The sequence below is a fragment of the Sapajus apella genome, unplaced genomic scaffold (assembly GCF_009761245.1).
Source record: "Sapajus apella isolate SASKATOON/1434 unplaced genomic scaffold, GSC_monkey_1.0 scaffold42, whole genome shotgun sequence".
Lineage (NCBI taxonomy): Eukaryota > Metazoa > Chordata > Mammalia > Primates > Cebidae > Sapajus > Sapajus apella.
Genome location: NW_022436982.1, coordinates 13,110,048 through 13,125,159, shown reverse-complemented (window position 1 = coordinate 13,125,159; position 15,112 = coordinate 13,110,048). Strand labels below are relative to the sequence as shown.

General features: G+C 36.3%; 1 protein-coding gene across 5 annotated transcripts in view; it reads left to right on the top strand.

Moving 5' to 3' along the window:
* Positions 1–15,112, top strand: part of FOCAD (focadhesin) — a 289,039-nt gene that overhangs the window by 11,398 nt on the left and 262,529 nt on the right. Inside the window, exon 1 of one of the 5 annotated variants that reach the window (XM_032300073.1) lies at positions 4,669–6,358. The exons of 3 other annotated variants lie outside the window; for them this stretch is intronic. The gene's annotated coding sequence lies outside the window, so the exon portion shown is untranslated. Of the gene's footprint in view, positions 1–4,668; positions 6,359–14,234; positions 14,259–15,112 lie in introns of those variants that run through there. One more of the 5 variants, XM_032300074.1, reaches the window with a different exon arrangement.

Sequence of the window (15,112 nt, the reverse complement as noted above, 5' to 3'; positions counted from 1 at the left end):
CCACCGAGGCCTTACAGGGATTGTAAAGTGGATAGGACTGGGGCAGGTGTTGACTGCAACGTTGGTGTTAGGTATGAATTGAATGTAAATACAGGCTGCAGCTAAGCACACATATTTTAACATTTGTTGTGTGTAGTCAAGATTGGCTCCAAATAAAATTAAGAAGCAGATGAAGCTTATACAGTCTGCATGTGGCATCCTTTTATCATGTATCTTTTCTTAGCTGATGTGGACAAAAGTAAATTGTACTCCAAGAATTTAGGAGACTCATGCATTGCTGCATTATTTTAGAAACAGATGAATGATTCCGTTGACCTTTGCATCTTAGCGTATGACTGCTTCGTTCTTCCAGCTATCTGAACCCCAAACTTTGGAGTCACCCAAAACTAGTTTGAATGTCATTCTGCGTCTATCCATTAGCAAATCTTATCAAATATTTCTGAAATACTTAGAACTGCAGGCATGTACCCTTTGACTGAATGGAGACCTAATGTATATATAACATGGTGACTATAGTTAATGATAATGTATTGTATAGTTGAAATTTACTAAGAGAGTAGATTTCAAGTGTTGTCACCACACACACACACACACACACACCACACACAAAATGGTAACTAGATGAGGTGATAGATATGTTTGATTTTGGAAATCATTTCACAGCGTATACCTATATCAAAACATCTTGTTTTGTATTCTAAATATACAGTTTTTATTTGTCAGTTGCTATGATTTTAATGTTTGTCTCTTTCAAAACTCACGTTTAAATTTAATTGCCATTGGCCAGGCACTGTGGCTCACGCCTCTAATCCCAGCACTTTGGGAGGCCTAGGCAGTTGGATAGCTTGAGCCCAGGAGTTTGAGACCAGCTGTGGAAACATGGCAAAACCCCATATCTACTAAGAAAATACAAAAATTAGCTGGGTGTGGTGGCACAAGACTGTAGTTCTATCTACTTGGGAAGCTGAGGTGGTAAGATCGCTTGTGCCCAGGAGGTTGCAGTGAATTGAGATCATGCCACTGCACTGCAGCCTGGGCGACAGTAAGACTCTGATTAAAAAAAAATAATAATTAATTTCCATTTTAACAGTATTAAGAGGTGGGACTTTTAAGAGGTGATTGCCATGAGGTCGCTACCCTCAAGGGTGAGATTGGTGCCAATGTAAAAGTTGGCTGTCTCCTGCCCTCTGTCTCTGCACTTCCACTGTGTGATGATATAGCACGAAGACCCTCCCCAGGTGTTCACACCTTGATGTTAGACTTCCCAGCTTCCAGAACTGTGAGCCAATAAGTTTCTGTTCTTTATAAAATAATCCCAATCTCAGATAATCTGTATAGCAGCAAAAAACAGACTAAGACATCAATCATACCTCAGTAAATCTGGAAAAAAATAAACATCTAAAGTCTGATCTCTTCCCACCATTTCTACTGCTATTACCCTTGTCCGAGGCAACCTGATTTATCTCCTTGATTATTGAAGTAACCTATCTGGTCTCTTTTTCTTTTTTTCTGTCCTTGCCCTCTTATGGTCTGTCTATTCCCTCTAGAAGCCACAATGATCTTTTAAAAATATCAGTCAAATATGCTGTTCCTCTTTCCCAAACCCTGTAGGACTTCCCATCTCACTGAGAAACATTCAGAGGCTCCCAGCACCTTGTAGAGGCTTACATGATCTTGGTTTCTGCTTCATTCTGGAATCTCTCACTGCCCAACTTGCTGACTTGTACCAGCCAACACTGGTGTCCTTGGTCTTTCCTAAACTTCCCAAGTATACTTCCGTCTCAAGGTCATTCCTTCTGTTTATAATGAGCATTACTTCCTTCAGGTGTCTGTTCAAATGTCACCTATCAGAGAGACCTTTTCTATTCTTTGACAGATGCTAAAATGTTTAAAGACCTCCCTAAAATTTACCTACTGATGACTAAAATTTAGATTTTCTTGGAATTATGTTGTATATGAATTTGGAAAATTAAAATAAGAAACTATTTGTACTGCAGTTCAAGCAATTAAAAATACCCGCTAGACTGAGGCTAACATACTTGATTAAAATGAGACTGAAGGATGTTGAACACACTGGAGGAACAAGATTTTTTTTCAGGCGCAGACGGATTAATCTCCTGGCAAACAATTTAGAATCAAAGGTAATTCTGTTAGCTTACTTGTCTGGAACTCTGCAGGACCATTACAGCTTTTAATAACTCAAAGTTGTGATTTTCTCATTAAATAGTTCTGAATAAGTGGTATAATTGGATCAAGTTAGACTTTTTTTTTATCTTGGTGTGTGCTGTAGTGAAACCACCTCTTTAGAGAATGATAAAAGACCATGGTTTCAAGTGAGTAAATAAGATCACTTTTTCTTAATTGCAATTAAGACTTTTATCTTTTAATTTGAAGAGACTTAATAATTTCTTTGTAATTTAAAATAAGTAATGTATACCCCATTGTAAGAACAAAATTAAAAGTAGCAAAGGGAGAATACAGTAGGATACATAATTATCCCTCATCCTGTTATTCAGAAATGACACTATCAACACTTTTGCCTCTTTGTTTTTTTCATAATTTTGTATTTGTCTCTATGTTACACACATGCACACATATGTATACACACATTATATATACACTATATATGTATGTGTGTGTATATGTGTGTGTATATATGCATATATAAAAATATACACACGTGCATGCACACACACACACACACACACACACATATATTTATTTATTTATTTTTATTCAGAGTCTTGCTCTGTGACCCAGGCTGGAATGTAGTGGTGCAATCTTCGGCTCACTGCAGTCTCAACCTCCAGGGCTCAAACAATCCTCTCACTTCAGCCTCCTGAGTAGTTGAGACCACAGGTGCCTGCCACTGTGCCTGGCTAATTTTTTTATTTTTTGTAGCAATGAGGTCTCACTATGTTGCCCAGGCTGGTCTTGAAATCAGCCTCCCAAAGTGTTGGGGTTACAGATGTGAGCCACTGTGCCCGGCTTATATTTTAAACTTTGTTGTATTCGTGGTTGTATGCAAGAATTTCTCAAGTTTTTTTTATTGTAAACTTTTTTTTTACATTATTAAAACTCTTTACAAATGTTATTTTAAATTACTGATCAATATTCTATCTGCATAATTCTAGTTTAGCTTTTAGATTTATCTTTGAATACTTTTGCACAAAGTATGTTTGATTTTACTTTTTATTTTTTGATTCTTAACCTCACTTTTAAAATGGGAGCTGAATAGAACTTGAAGAATGTATGCCACACTTTGGGATATAGCCAAGAAGTGTCAGATGGTAAGGTCAAATGTAAGTGGTACCCAGATTGCCCAGCTCCATAGAGTAGTTTAGTTTTTGGCCTGTGTCAGACTTTTGGCTTCATGCTGCTAAAGTTCCCCATGGAATTAGGTATATTGTATAGGAATTGGGGACACTTTGTGGTTCTGGGAAACACACTGGTCCTGCCTTATTCCTGTGGCTTTGTTCCTGAGCTGATCTGACATTTGAGAACCCTTTCTATCAGTTTGGAAGTAAACCAGATTGGGAGCAATTTTTTAGATAGTGTTTGAATTTGGGCTGAAAGGCAGAAGTAGTCCTTGAGGGTGAAATGAAACTCTTTTGAACCTTGGATTCATTGTAAGTTGCTGGTCTATGGAATGGCTGCTGCTGTTTATCTAGTCAGTCATTTATTTATAACTAAGTGTTGAAAAGTTCCATTAAGCCTGTATGTATGTATGAAAATTGTATGTACTAGTTTTAACATTTGTGAAATTAAAAAAAATTATGAAGAGCTACATATTATATCATGACCTCTTCTTCTTTCTCCTCCTCCTCCATCTTTGTTTAAATATAATTCTTATATTAACTTTATCTCAAAGACATTCTACATACTGTGCCCTCTCAGTTGGATGTCAACATTTTACTCCAAGATCCTCTTTTGATTCTTGAATATGCTGCTTGATATTTCCATGCTTACGTGAAAGGATTTACTAATGAACCCCTGCCCAGGATGGTTGCAAAGGTTAACTAATATCTGATTATTAAGCACCCTACAAATAAAAACAGCCATGAGTAATAGAAGATGAGTAAATGTTACTTTTTTTAAAATAAGAAATTATTTAAAATTCCTTTTACTACAATGGGAAATGCACAGAGGTGACACTGTGGGTTTTTAAAGGATTGTAATACATAACAGATTAAGCACATAGCTATGATAAATAACAGCTATCAGTGGAAGCATTCATGTAAAATGTATGTTGTATTTAAGTAACAAAGACTCATTTTCCATCTCTTAGATTTAGCTGGAAACAGTGAAAAAAGCCTTGTTAGCTTTTGCATGTGTTTTTGACTTTTTTTTTCTTTTTTTTTTAAGAAAATGTACCAAAAGTCATGACATTATAATGAAATTTTACTGATGTAGGGTCTACTGATTTTGGATTCGAACTTGGCTGAAGTTCCGCTTTGCACTATCTATACAAAAAATATTTGCCTGGTTAAAAAAAAAAAGCTGGGAGTTAGGATGTACCTAAAAAGGAGTCGTTATTGTCAACTCTTAAATGTGGTCACTAAATTCAGGTTACTGTGTTAATTTTGACCTTTGTTTAAACATTTATTTTTCTACTCGCTCTTATTTATTTTGGTCTTTGTTTCATGAGTCTTAATTAGTGAAAAATATATAAATTCCTCTCTATTTCTCAGTTTTTGTTTTAGAAAGTTGATCTGAAAACAAAATAAACAGTGGATTCCTGATTCTAATATTTTTGAGTCTATTGTCTATTAGGTACGGTGCTAAACACAGTAATTCAGTGAACATTTATTAACTGCTTATTCCATGCCAGGTCCTGAAGTGGGTGAACAGGAAGCTGGTTCTCTTAAGAAATTCAAATGTTCAGGGTAATAATGCAGCAGGCTTGGTCAGTGGGAACCCCTTCAACTTCTGATTCTTCTTTACTGTCACCTGAGCAGGTGCAGCTGCTACATAGATGGAAAGTAGGACCTTGAGAACCAGACAAGAATGTCTTGAGGAGTGATTATAACCCTCTCAGAGCTGGAAGGAACTTTAGAGATTGATCTTAGCTCTCCAGTTTGTCCTCTCAAACCATATCCTCATATTCTCTCTGCCTGGAATGTGATGCCAAGTCTTAGTTGAAGCCCTGTTTTCTTTGGCAGCTGCAGGAACTGAGAAAGAACATGCAGTGGCTTCCTCTTGATCTTCCTGCTTCTGGACATTTCTTCCTGAGCATTCCCGTGTTATTTCAAACCCTGTTTTTATGAGTAAACTCATGCACAAACAAATTTCCCTGTCTCATTGAGCTGTGTTTTCACCTGTCACATGGTGGGGTTACCTGCCAGCTAAGTATTCATTTGCAGTGTCATTGCCATCTGTATGTGTGTGTGTTTAGGCAATCATTTGGGTATATAATTGCTTTGATTAATTTTAGTGACTATTTACTTATTTTAAAAAACAGAAAATGTAGATGTGAAATTGTTGATATCAGTGACAAGAAGCATGCATTTACTACAGGTGGGTAATTGTCATGATGAAAGTGGCCAATCATTATTCTTTGTTAGATACTCACTGAACTTAAACTGAATAGTCAATGGTGAAATAAAGGCATACAACCAAAGAACATACACGATGTGGGAGATGCATTGCTGGTGATGGTGCCGCAAGGATGAGGGTTAAGTTTAGATAAGCAATTTTTATGTTTTGTGCTCTGGGCATGGAGTAACTTTTTAATGTGTAATGTTTGCACATTAGACTTGATTACCTTTTTAGGACTGTAGTATATACAGAGAAACAAAGCTGTTTGCATATGCTGATAAACTGCTTTGGGAAGTTGATTTAACACTGTATATGCAAACCCAGGTAATTTATTTAAAGATTTATTTGATTTCCTGAGATGCAGCAAAATATAATGGAAAAAACAAGGTATTAGATTCATACTAGGCATAATAACTAACATGTAAAAAATGTTTGCTATGTTTCTGGCTCTGAGCGATATACCTTAATAGATTACCTTAATTTAGCTCTAGTTTTTTAACTACTTTATTTTTTTTAGGGATAGGGCATTGTTCTATTGCCCAGGCTGAAGTGCAATGGCGTGATAATAGTTCACTGTAGCCTTGATCTCCAGTGCTCAAACCTCCCACTTGCAGACTCCTGGGTAGCTAGGACTACAGGCATGTACCACCAGGCCCAGCTAATTAAACATTTTTCTTTGTAGATACGAGGGTATCGCTGTGTTGCCCAGGCTGGTCTCAAACCCCTGGCCTCAAGTGATCCTCCCACCTCAGCGTCTCAAAGTGCTGGGGTTACAGGCATGAGTGACTGGCTGCCTGATGATCTTAATTTTACAAAAACTGTAAGTCAGCTATACTTGCTTAAAGGATGGTTAAGCATGTGAGATTTGGAGGTAGACTGTTTTTATTCATGCTTTTGCTTCTTATATAATTAGGCTATTAATTTTGACCTCTCTTTGCCTCACTTGGTTTTTCATGTGAAAATAAAGTTAATAGTAGTACTTATGTCATGGGGTTGTTTGGATTTCAAGTGAGAGAATACATATAAAAAGCTTTGACAGTAGCTGCCTGGTACATGGTAAAATTCTCAATAAATTCTGACTGTTAATACCATTGTATAACCTCAAGCAAGTTACTTAATCTCTGAGCTCCTATTTCCTCATGTGGGAAATGGAGTTAATGTTTACCTCAAAGTTATTGTGAAGATCTAGTGGTATTAAAGTGTTTTGTGGAGTACTTAGCACATAGGAGCTGTTTAATCCAACATATTGTTTATGTCATACTTTGTGTTTATTCAGTGAATCTTTATTGAATAGTCATTTTTTATATGCCGGGAAGATAGTGGTAAAAAAAAGTCCCTGCCTTAAAGTGTTTGTATTTATGGGGTGGGGGTAGAGTGGGGAAGCAGAAATGAGTTAATGACAATCATTTGTGATTGTGATAAAAGCTATGAATGGCATGATAGTGGGCCACTGTGGTGGCGTGTAGGGAACTACTTGAGGATATGCTGGTGGTGGGGAGATAGGGAAGTTTTGAGGGAGCATGTGAAGGAAGAGAAGAATCAGCTAATTTGAGCAATTGAACAACAAGCCAAGAGCACTTGAGGCTGAGGGGCCTGAGAGTTCTAGACCCAGATGTGGATGGAGCTGAGGGCGTGGGTGTCAGGGGTGGCTCAAGGAGGAAACTGAAAGCCAGTGTAGCTGCAGTGCCCTGAGTGAAGGAGAGTCGTGAGTCCAGGACCTTTCGGAGTTCCTAAGGAGTTTGGATTTTATTGCAGAGTGCAATGGGGAGCTATTGAAAAGTTTTCAGGTTATGAGTTTAAAGCCAACTGTATTTTATTCCATGTCTTTGCTATTGTGACTAGTGCTGTGTCAACTATATTTTAAATGGGAATCTTACACATATTATAACCTTGGGGCTGGTGTCTTATATTTCTATCTGGTGACTCATATGCAAGATCCCATCTTTGTATATAAGTAATCTTTTTCATTAAAACAATTTTTCAATTTCATTGCTGCTCACTTGATGAGAGACTCCCTACTTATCATTTAAATTCAAATTCTTTTCCATCGGTCACCTTCCATGACTGTCCCACATGATATTGAGGGAGGGAAGAAGCATATATTTCTATAGTGCCTGCTATGTGCAAGACTCTTGGCTTTAAGACATATTTTATATTGTTATTCACAAGACCTTGTTTAACCAATGAGGAAGCAGACTCCAGGATGGTAAGTAATTTGCTTAGTGCTGGAACCAGAATTTGCATCCAGGTCTGTGTTTACCTGCTCCCTTTAACTCCCAAAGCAGGTTCCCCAAAGCCCCTCAGAGCTTTGCTCTCTGTGTCAAGTTGCTCTGTTATCATGATGATAGAGGTATGTAAGAGTATGAGTTTAGTTGGATTAAGGCATTATCTTTTCTGTGGACAGTCTTAGAGTGTGCAAAAGAATATATGTTATTGCTTCACAGTGCGCTATTGATCTTATTTATATGAACATTTTCACTGTGGTTCTTCTAACAGTACTGTGATAACTTTGTTTTTGTCCTTGTATTCATTAAGGACTCAAATATAGAGATATTCTCCATGTCTATTTTGGTCTATATACACTGACTTTTTTGAAAACTGAGAAATTTAATATCTTCCTGTAAAATTTTTTTGTTCATTTGGTCTTTAGCTTTCATTAGCACTAAGTATGCAAACTGAATTAACTAAGCCATATCTATTCCATTCTACATGAATTTAGAAATTTATTTTTTATGAAAAATAACAAATGAGATTGATTGGTCACTTTGCAACATCAAAAATGTTGCCAGTAAACTTGTAATCAGTCTATATAATTCTTTTCCACGTAAGAGTTTATTTTGGAGGAAGATTTTCTAGGAATCTACTTGGGGAAATTATGATGGTTATGTTTCTCCTTGAAAATGAAGGAAGACAGCTTTTAAGTGGTTTAAACTTAATCTATCTGGCTAAATTACATTGGCCCCTTTTCAGTATTACTCTTCATAAAGCATTGGTAAACATAAGTAACAAAGTAATTAATCTTTTATTATTAAAAGTTTTTCTACTAAATTGCTGCTAACTTTATGACAATGGTGCTTTAATTATAGATTTCTATACTTTCAGTGATTTAGGTGCTAGAAAGTTATATCCTTGATGTCTACAGAATGTATTAAAATGTGAGTCAAGATTTTTTTTTTTAGTAACTTTATTAAAATTACAAAACACATATTTTCACAGAACAATTAGAAACTAGGAATGAGCAAAAATAATAATCTGTAATTTGTACATTCTGGGTTTTTCTATGTGCATGTGTACTCTGGAACGAGACTACTTAGGTTGGAATTCCAGCTCTGTCACTTACTCTGTGACCTTCGGAAAGCTATCTAACTTTTCTGTGCCTCAGTTTCTTAATCTGTAAAATGAGTACCTATCTCAGGGTTATTGTGGGGGTTAAATGAGTTAATATATGTATAATGCTTAGAATATTGCCTTTCACCTAGTAAGAGCCATGTACATGAGTTTTAAAAGACCTTTTATTATGGAGCATTTCAAACATAAAAATAGAGGCTAGTATTATGAATTCCAGTGTACCTATTATCAACATTTAGACATTCCTGTTATATTTATCAATCTTCTTTTATTTTTCTTTCTATACTTGAGTATTTTATAGAAAATTCCAAATATTACATCCTTTCACTACGTATGCTTTGTACCATATTAATATTTACTAAGAATTAAGTAAGTTATTTTAGAGAGTGAGTATACAAAATTTGAGTCATTTTTGAGGGGAGAAAATACAAGCAAGATATCTAAAACATCTGTTTTGTGAGATTTTACTAATTTTAGTTAACTGGAATGTATTTGAAGTAAGATTGTGAATATGGAGATTTTGCTATTCAGTTTAGACATTTATTGGTCAGTAACACCTTTAAAATAATTGGTTATCAGTTTTATCGTAAATATACTGTAAATATTTTAGATGAACATGAAGTCTTTATAACATGTTTTGTACTGAGCAATACAGGTAATTGTTTTGATGAAGGAAAAATACTTAAAAATTATAATATTGGAAAAAATAAAAACAGCTAACTTTGAAGATTAAGACTGGATGCTACAAAAATTCTAGAGATTCATAAGTCCTTAGATTTTAAAAAATAACTTTTTCATCAATATACTCATATATTTAGCATATAAATACACATCCGTATACCACTCTTTAAAACACAGTATTCAAGAATAATGAGAGAAAATTTGTAACCAGTTAGACATTATTAATTTTATTTTATTATTATTAATATTTGAAAAAGGGGCTTGCTCTGTCACCCAAGCTGGAGTGCAGTGGCACAATCTTGGCTCTCTGCAGCCATGACCTACTGGGCTCAAGTGATTCTCCCACCTCAGCCTCCCAAGTAGCTGTTTCTACAGGCATGAGCCACCATGCCCAGTTGATTTTTAAATTTTTTGTAGAGATGGAGTCTCTTTATGTTGCCCAGGCTGGTCTCAAACTCTTCGGCTCAAGTGATCCTCCCATCTTGACCTCCCAAAGTGTTGGGATTACAGGTATGAGCCACCATGCCTGGCTGAGTTTGTGGTTTTATTTTTTATTTTAATGCCTTGTTTTCCTGGACAGCAATCAGTCCTGACTTGGAATTTCCTGCCTTTGCTCTTGTTTTAGACTCCCATTTCAAAATCTTTAAGTAGCATGTGATATTGAGAAGGAACTAAATTGTAAAGGCAGGAATTTGAATGTAATTCATTGTACTTTAAGTAAGTGTCAGCCAGTGAGATCATCTGAATTCATAGTCATGTAAATTTCCTCAGTACTTGAATTATTGATCTTAAAATTCCTGGGACATGTTGGAGTGATGTGGAATGTGCAGGTCATGCCTTATGTTGCTGATGGTCTAGTGGAAAGAACACTTAGTTGTAAGTCAAGAAACCTTTGTTCTCACTTGAACTCTGTCATGATGACTTTCCTTTTTGGCAAATTGCTTTAACCTCTCTGACGTTGTTTTTTCATTTCTCTAGTGAAAAAAAGGTAGGTAGGGGGATGATGTCAGGTCCATTATATTAGTTAAGGAAGTGCTAGATGTTGCAACAAGGAGACCCCAAAATGCAATGGTTTAAACAATGTAGAAGTTTTTCCTGTAATAGTTGGAGTTCCAGGTATGTAACTCTACAGCAAGCTATCATTTAGGGATCCAGGTTTTTTCCATCTTTTTTCTTCAACAGAGTCCCAGGGCCATTGTCTTCATATGCATGGCTGCATTTAGGTTGTTTCCCAGAATTCATTGTGGTTTGGAAGAGAGAGTGGAGGAAGTAGACTCCAGCCTGGAAGTGGCACGTCACTTCTGCTCAAACGCCACAGCCCTGGAGAGAACTTGAGCTTGTTCTCTCTGATACTGAACCATATCTGAGGCTGGGAAATGTAGTGAAGCTTTTTAGGGTACAGTTTTGTTAATACAAAAGAAGAGAACAGATATTGGAGGATAAATAGCAATCTCTTCCACATCATATGGTTGCTGCTTTCTCTGATAATATTGGCCACGTGGCTCTGTCACACCACTGAGTTGCTATCTGCCTCAGCTTGATTTTGAAATTACTGGCTAAAAGTATTTTCTACTCTTGGCTTAATTTTAATGTGTCTTGGTCTCTCTGATAATACAATGATTAAGCATTACTGTTTTCTTGTACTTGCTCTTTAATGTTGAAAACTTTCAATTTTTATGAATTTTTATGAATCATATACAGTTGACCCTTGAACAATCTGGGGGCTTAGAGTACCAGTCCCTCATGCAGTCAGAAACTTGTATGTAACTTTTTACTCCCCAAGAACTTACTGGTATTATAAACAATTGATTAATATATATTTTATGTATTATATGTATTATATACTGTATTATTACAACAAAAAAGCTTAAAAAAGTTACTAAGCAAATCATAAAGAAGAGAAAATATGTTTACTATTCACTAAGTGGAAGTGGATCATCATAAAGGTCTTCATCTTCACCTTCATGTTGAGTAGGGCAAAGAAGAGAAAGAAGAGAGGAGGTTGGTCTTGCTGGCTCAGGGGTGCCAGAGGTGGAAGAAAAGCCGTGTATAAGTGGACCTTTCTTCAAGGGTCAACTGTGGTTAAAAAGATTCTAATTATCTTGTCCTGTTAATTTGGGAGTGTAGGTGGCAGTTGGATTTTTAAGCTTTTGAAGCAGGAGCTGAGGCTAAGTGTAAGCAGGTGTCAGGATTTAATACAAAGTGATAAAACAGAATCAAGCTGCCTGATCTTAGAGAGGATATACAGAAATACTTAGGGACTGGGAAGCAATGGGTGAGAAGCTAAGCAGCAGAAGAATGAGAAAGAGATCGATTAGACAATAGTAAAAGGTAGGCATTTGAAAAGTATAGGCAGATTTTTTTCCCCTCTTTTTTGAGGGTCAATCAGCTAGGTGACTCTAGAATCCACCCTTGAGCCATAGTCTTAAATAAATTTATAAAATCAGCTCAAAGTTTATTGATGGTTCCCATCAGCTTTTGTGTAAGCCATTCACAAAAAGTAATAAAAAAGATAAAAATTGTCGAAATGTGTGTTTAAAAGAATGGTTTTAGGCTGATGGTTCCATAGCTTAATTTGTGTGAGGAAGAAACTAAGTAAATTCCATAACATAATTTGAATAGTTAATAAAATGTTAGAGAAAATCCTGGATTTTGTGTCTCTAAAAACATAGAGCCCATTAATGTGAATGAAGGAATCATTTTTTATCAGCCATTTTATCAGTTTACTGATGATACTGCTCATGTAAACTAGCTTTAAGAATGTACTCTGGGCTGGACGTGGTGACTCACGTCTGTAGTAAGCCCAGTGCTTTGCAAGGCTGAGGGTGGAGTATCACTTGAGCCCAGGAGTTTGAGACCAGCCTGAGGAACAGAGAGAGTCCCCATCACTACAAAAATAAAAACAAACAAACAAAAAACTTTATCCAGGCATGGTGGTGTATGCCTATAGTCCCAGCTACTTGAAAGCCTGCACATGGGAGGAGCTCAGGAGTTTGAGGCTGCAGTGACCTATGATGTGTCACTGTACTCCAGCCTGAGTGACAGAGCGAGACTCTGTCTCTTAAGAAAAAAAAATGTATTCTGTATAGCCCTGAGTTTCAGCCAGTTGACTGCTCTTTAGCCCTTCCTGTATAGAAATTTGGCAGTCAAGAGTGCTCAAAGTCAAATGTCTTTCTTTGTGACCATAGGACCCTCCTCTTCCGACTAACTTGTATAATCAGTTACTCTGTCTGCTGGGTTTTCATAATCGTTAGATTTCCTCAAATCTTCAGATTGTGTCCTTCATTTGAGGTTTGACATTAAGTACTTTTGTGTGATATGTACTTGTACAGTGTCCTGGAGGAACTATTGAGAAAGAAAGTTGAAAATCCAGAGTGTTTTATCTATCTACTGCTCTTTTATTAGTGAAATTGATATGATCGATTAATTTTCTTGCAAGTGTTTTTACGGGGCTGAAATACCTTGCCAGATAATGTGATAATTGCTTACATTAAACAACTGCTTTGATTCACTGGGAACTTAAAGACCTCATTAAAAATTATCTTTCTGATTTAGATTTAGACAGACAAAAAAGGCATATTGACAGGTTGGAAATGAATCTTTTAAAATCAAACACACATTTTTGTAGCATGTGGCTTATGGATTATATTGTTACCAGTTTCCTTTTGGTAAGAATGGCATGACAAGAAGTAATATATAAGTTGTTTTTCCTTAATGTATAAAATATCCAAAGGAAATTGAGTTTAAAAATAAAGTAGATTGCTCTCTAGACTGGGTGACAAGTGAACCCTGTGTCTGTCTCTATAAAAAAAATAAATAAATAAAAGGGCACGTGCTACACTTGCCAATGCTAAAGTGAGCATGTGTACTCTATTTTGAAATTCCCTAAGAGGATATGATGTTTTTATACCTTGAAAGGCCAATGGTTATGATTAACCTTGAAATATAAGTCTTCAGCAAATGAAAGACACTTGCAACTTGTAGCCCAGGGATAACAAATCAAGGATGATATAAAATCCTGTTGCAGCTTGGGTAGTGGTTTTTGAGAATGCTTAATGGCCATTTGTTAGGAAAGGTAAAGTTACTACAGATTTTAAAAACATATTCATCCTCTGAGCTGTCACGCTGAAATTAGGACTGTCTTTTGTAATCTTTGGTATTTGTCACCTTTACTTAGGTAATTTGGATAAAAACAACACTCTTTTACCACAGTGGCCTGTCTCCTGAAAACAAGGACATCTTTTTGGATGGCTCAGCTTCTTCACTTCTATAATAAGCTATTAGCTTAAGCAGCTGCCGACCTGGTACCTAAAACCATGTTGGAATTCCAGCATTCTGGTCCTAGATCAGAGCACATAGCCCCCCATCTTCTTCTGTGTAGTTATCATCGTTGATAATTAAGTAATTCTATTTGGTGACATATTAATAACCTTACCTGCTTCTCTGGATACTATAAAGTCAGTCTTCTGTTGAGTTAGATTAGATCATCAGAAAACTCTGTACTTGAATACCAGTAGCTGAAATTTTTTTTTTTTGGCAGAAAACATGTCACATTATGCCTGTGGCTTTATCCAGGGATTACTTTAAAAAAAAGCAATATGACTGGTTGCGGTGGCTCACACCTGTAATCCCTGCACTTTGGGATCTGGGTCATCTGAGGTCAGGAGTTTGAGACCACCCTGGCCAACATGGTAAAACTCTCTAAAAATACAAAAAATTAGCCGGGCATGGTGGTGGGCACCTGTAATCCCAGCTACGCGGGAGGCTGAGGCAGGAGAATCACTTGAACCCAGAGGCAGAGCCTGCAGTAAGCTGATACCATGGCATTGCACTCCAGCGTGGGCAACAAGAGTGTGATTCCATCTTAAAAAAAAATAATAATACAACATTTCCTTTTGCTTTTGTTTTTGAGAATACTGCCTCGTATATCATTGTGTATTCCATTTATAAAGCCCAATATGAGAAATTTCCTTCAGAGTTTAAGGGCATAAAAATATTTGTTTTCTTTGAGACAGGACATATCTTTTAGATTATAAAAGAGGTATCATTTATTTTGTTTGTCTATTTGCCCTAGCTGCCTGTGAGCACAGGGCCAAATTTGAATGTTAATTGTAGGAATTATATCAAATTTTGTAAACTAATTTAAAAATAGTTACATATCCTGGGAGTTAGCAAATTGTGGCCCACCCACTTCTTTTTGTAAATAATGTTTTATCAGAACACAGCTATAGTTGTTGTATTTATGTATTGCTTATTGCTTTTGTGCTACAGTGGCAGACTTGAGTAGTTGCTCTCTGGCCCTTTACAGAAAAAAGATTTCTAGTCCTGATATAAATAGTTACATGTGGGTCAGACCAAATGCAATAACACTGAATATAAAGTATGATTACTGTTAGATGTAGCTAGTTGGAAGAGGCTTAACAGAGATATGCTATGAAAGGAGTTTAATATTTAAGCAGTGGCGTCATATAAAAGACATTTTATGTGGGAGAGAAGAAATCAAATCCTGTAGGACTGTGCAGATTTTGAGCATATGGGACCATTT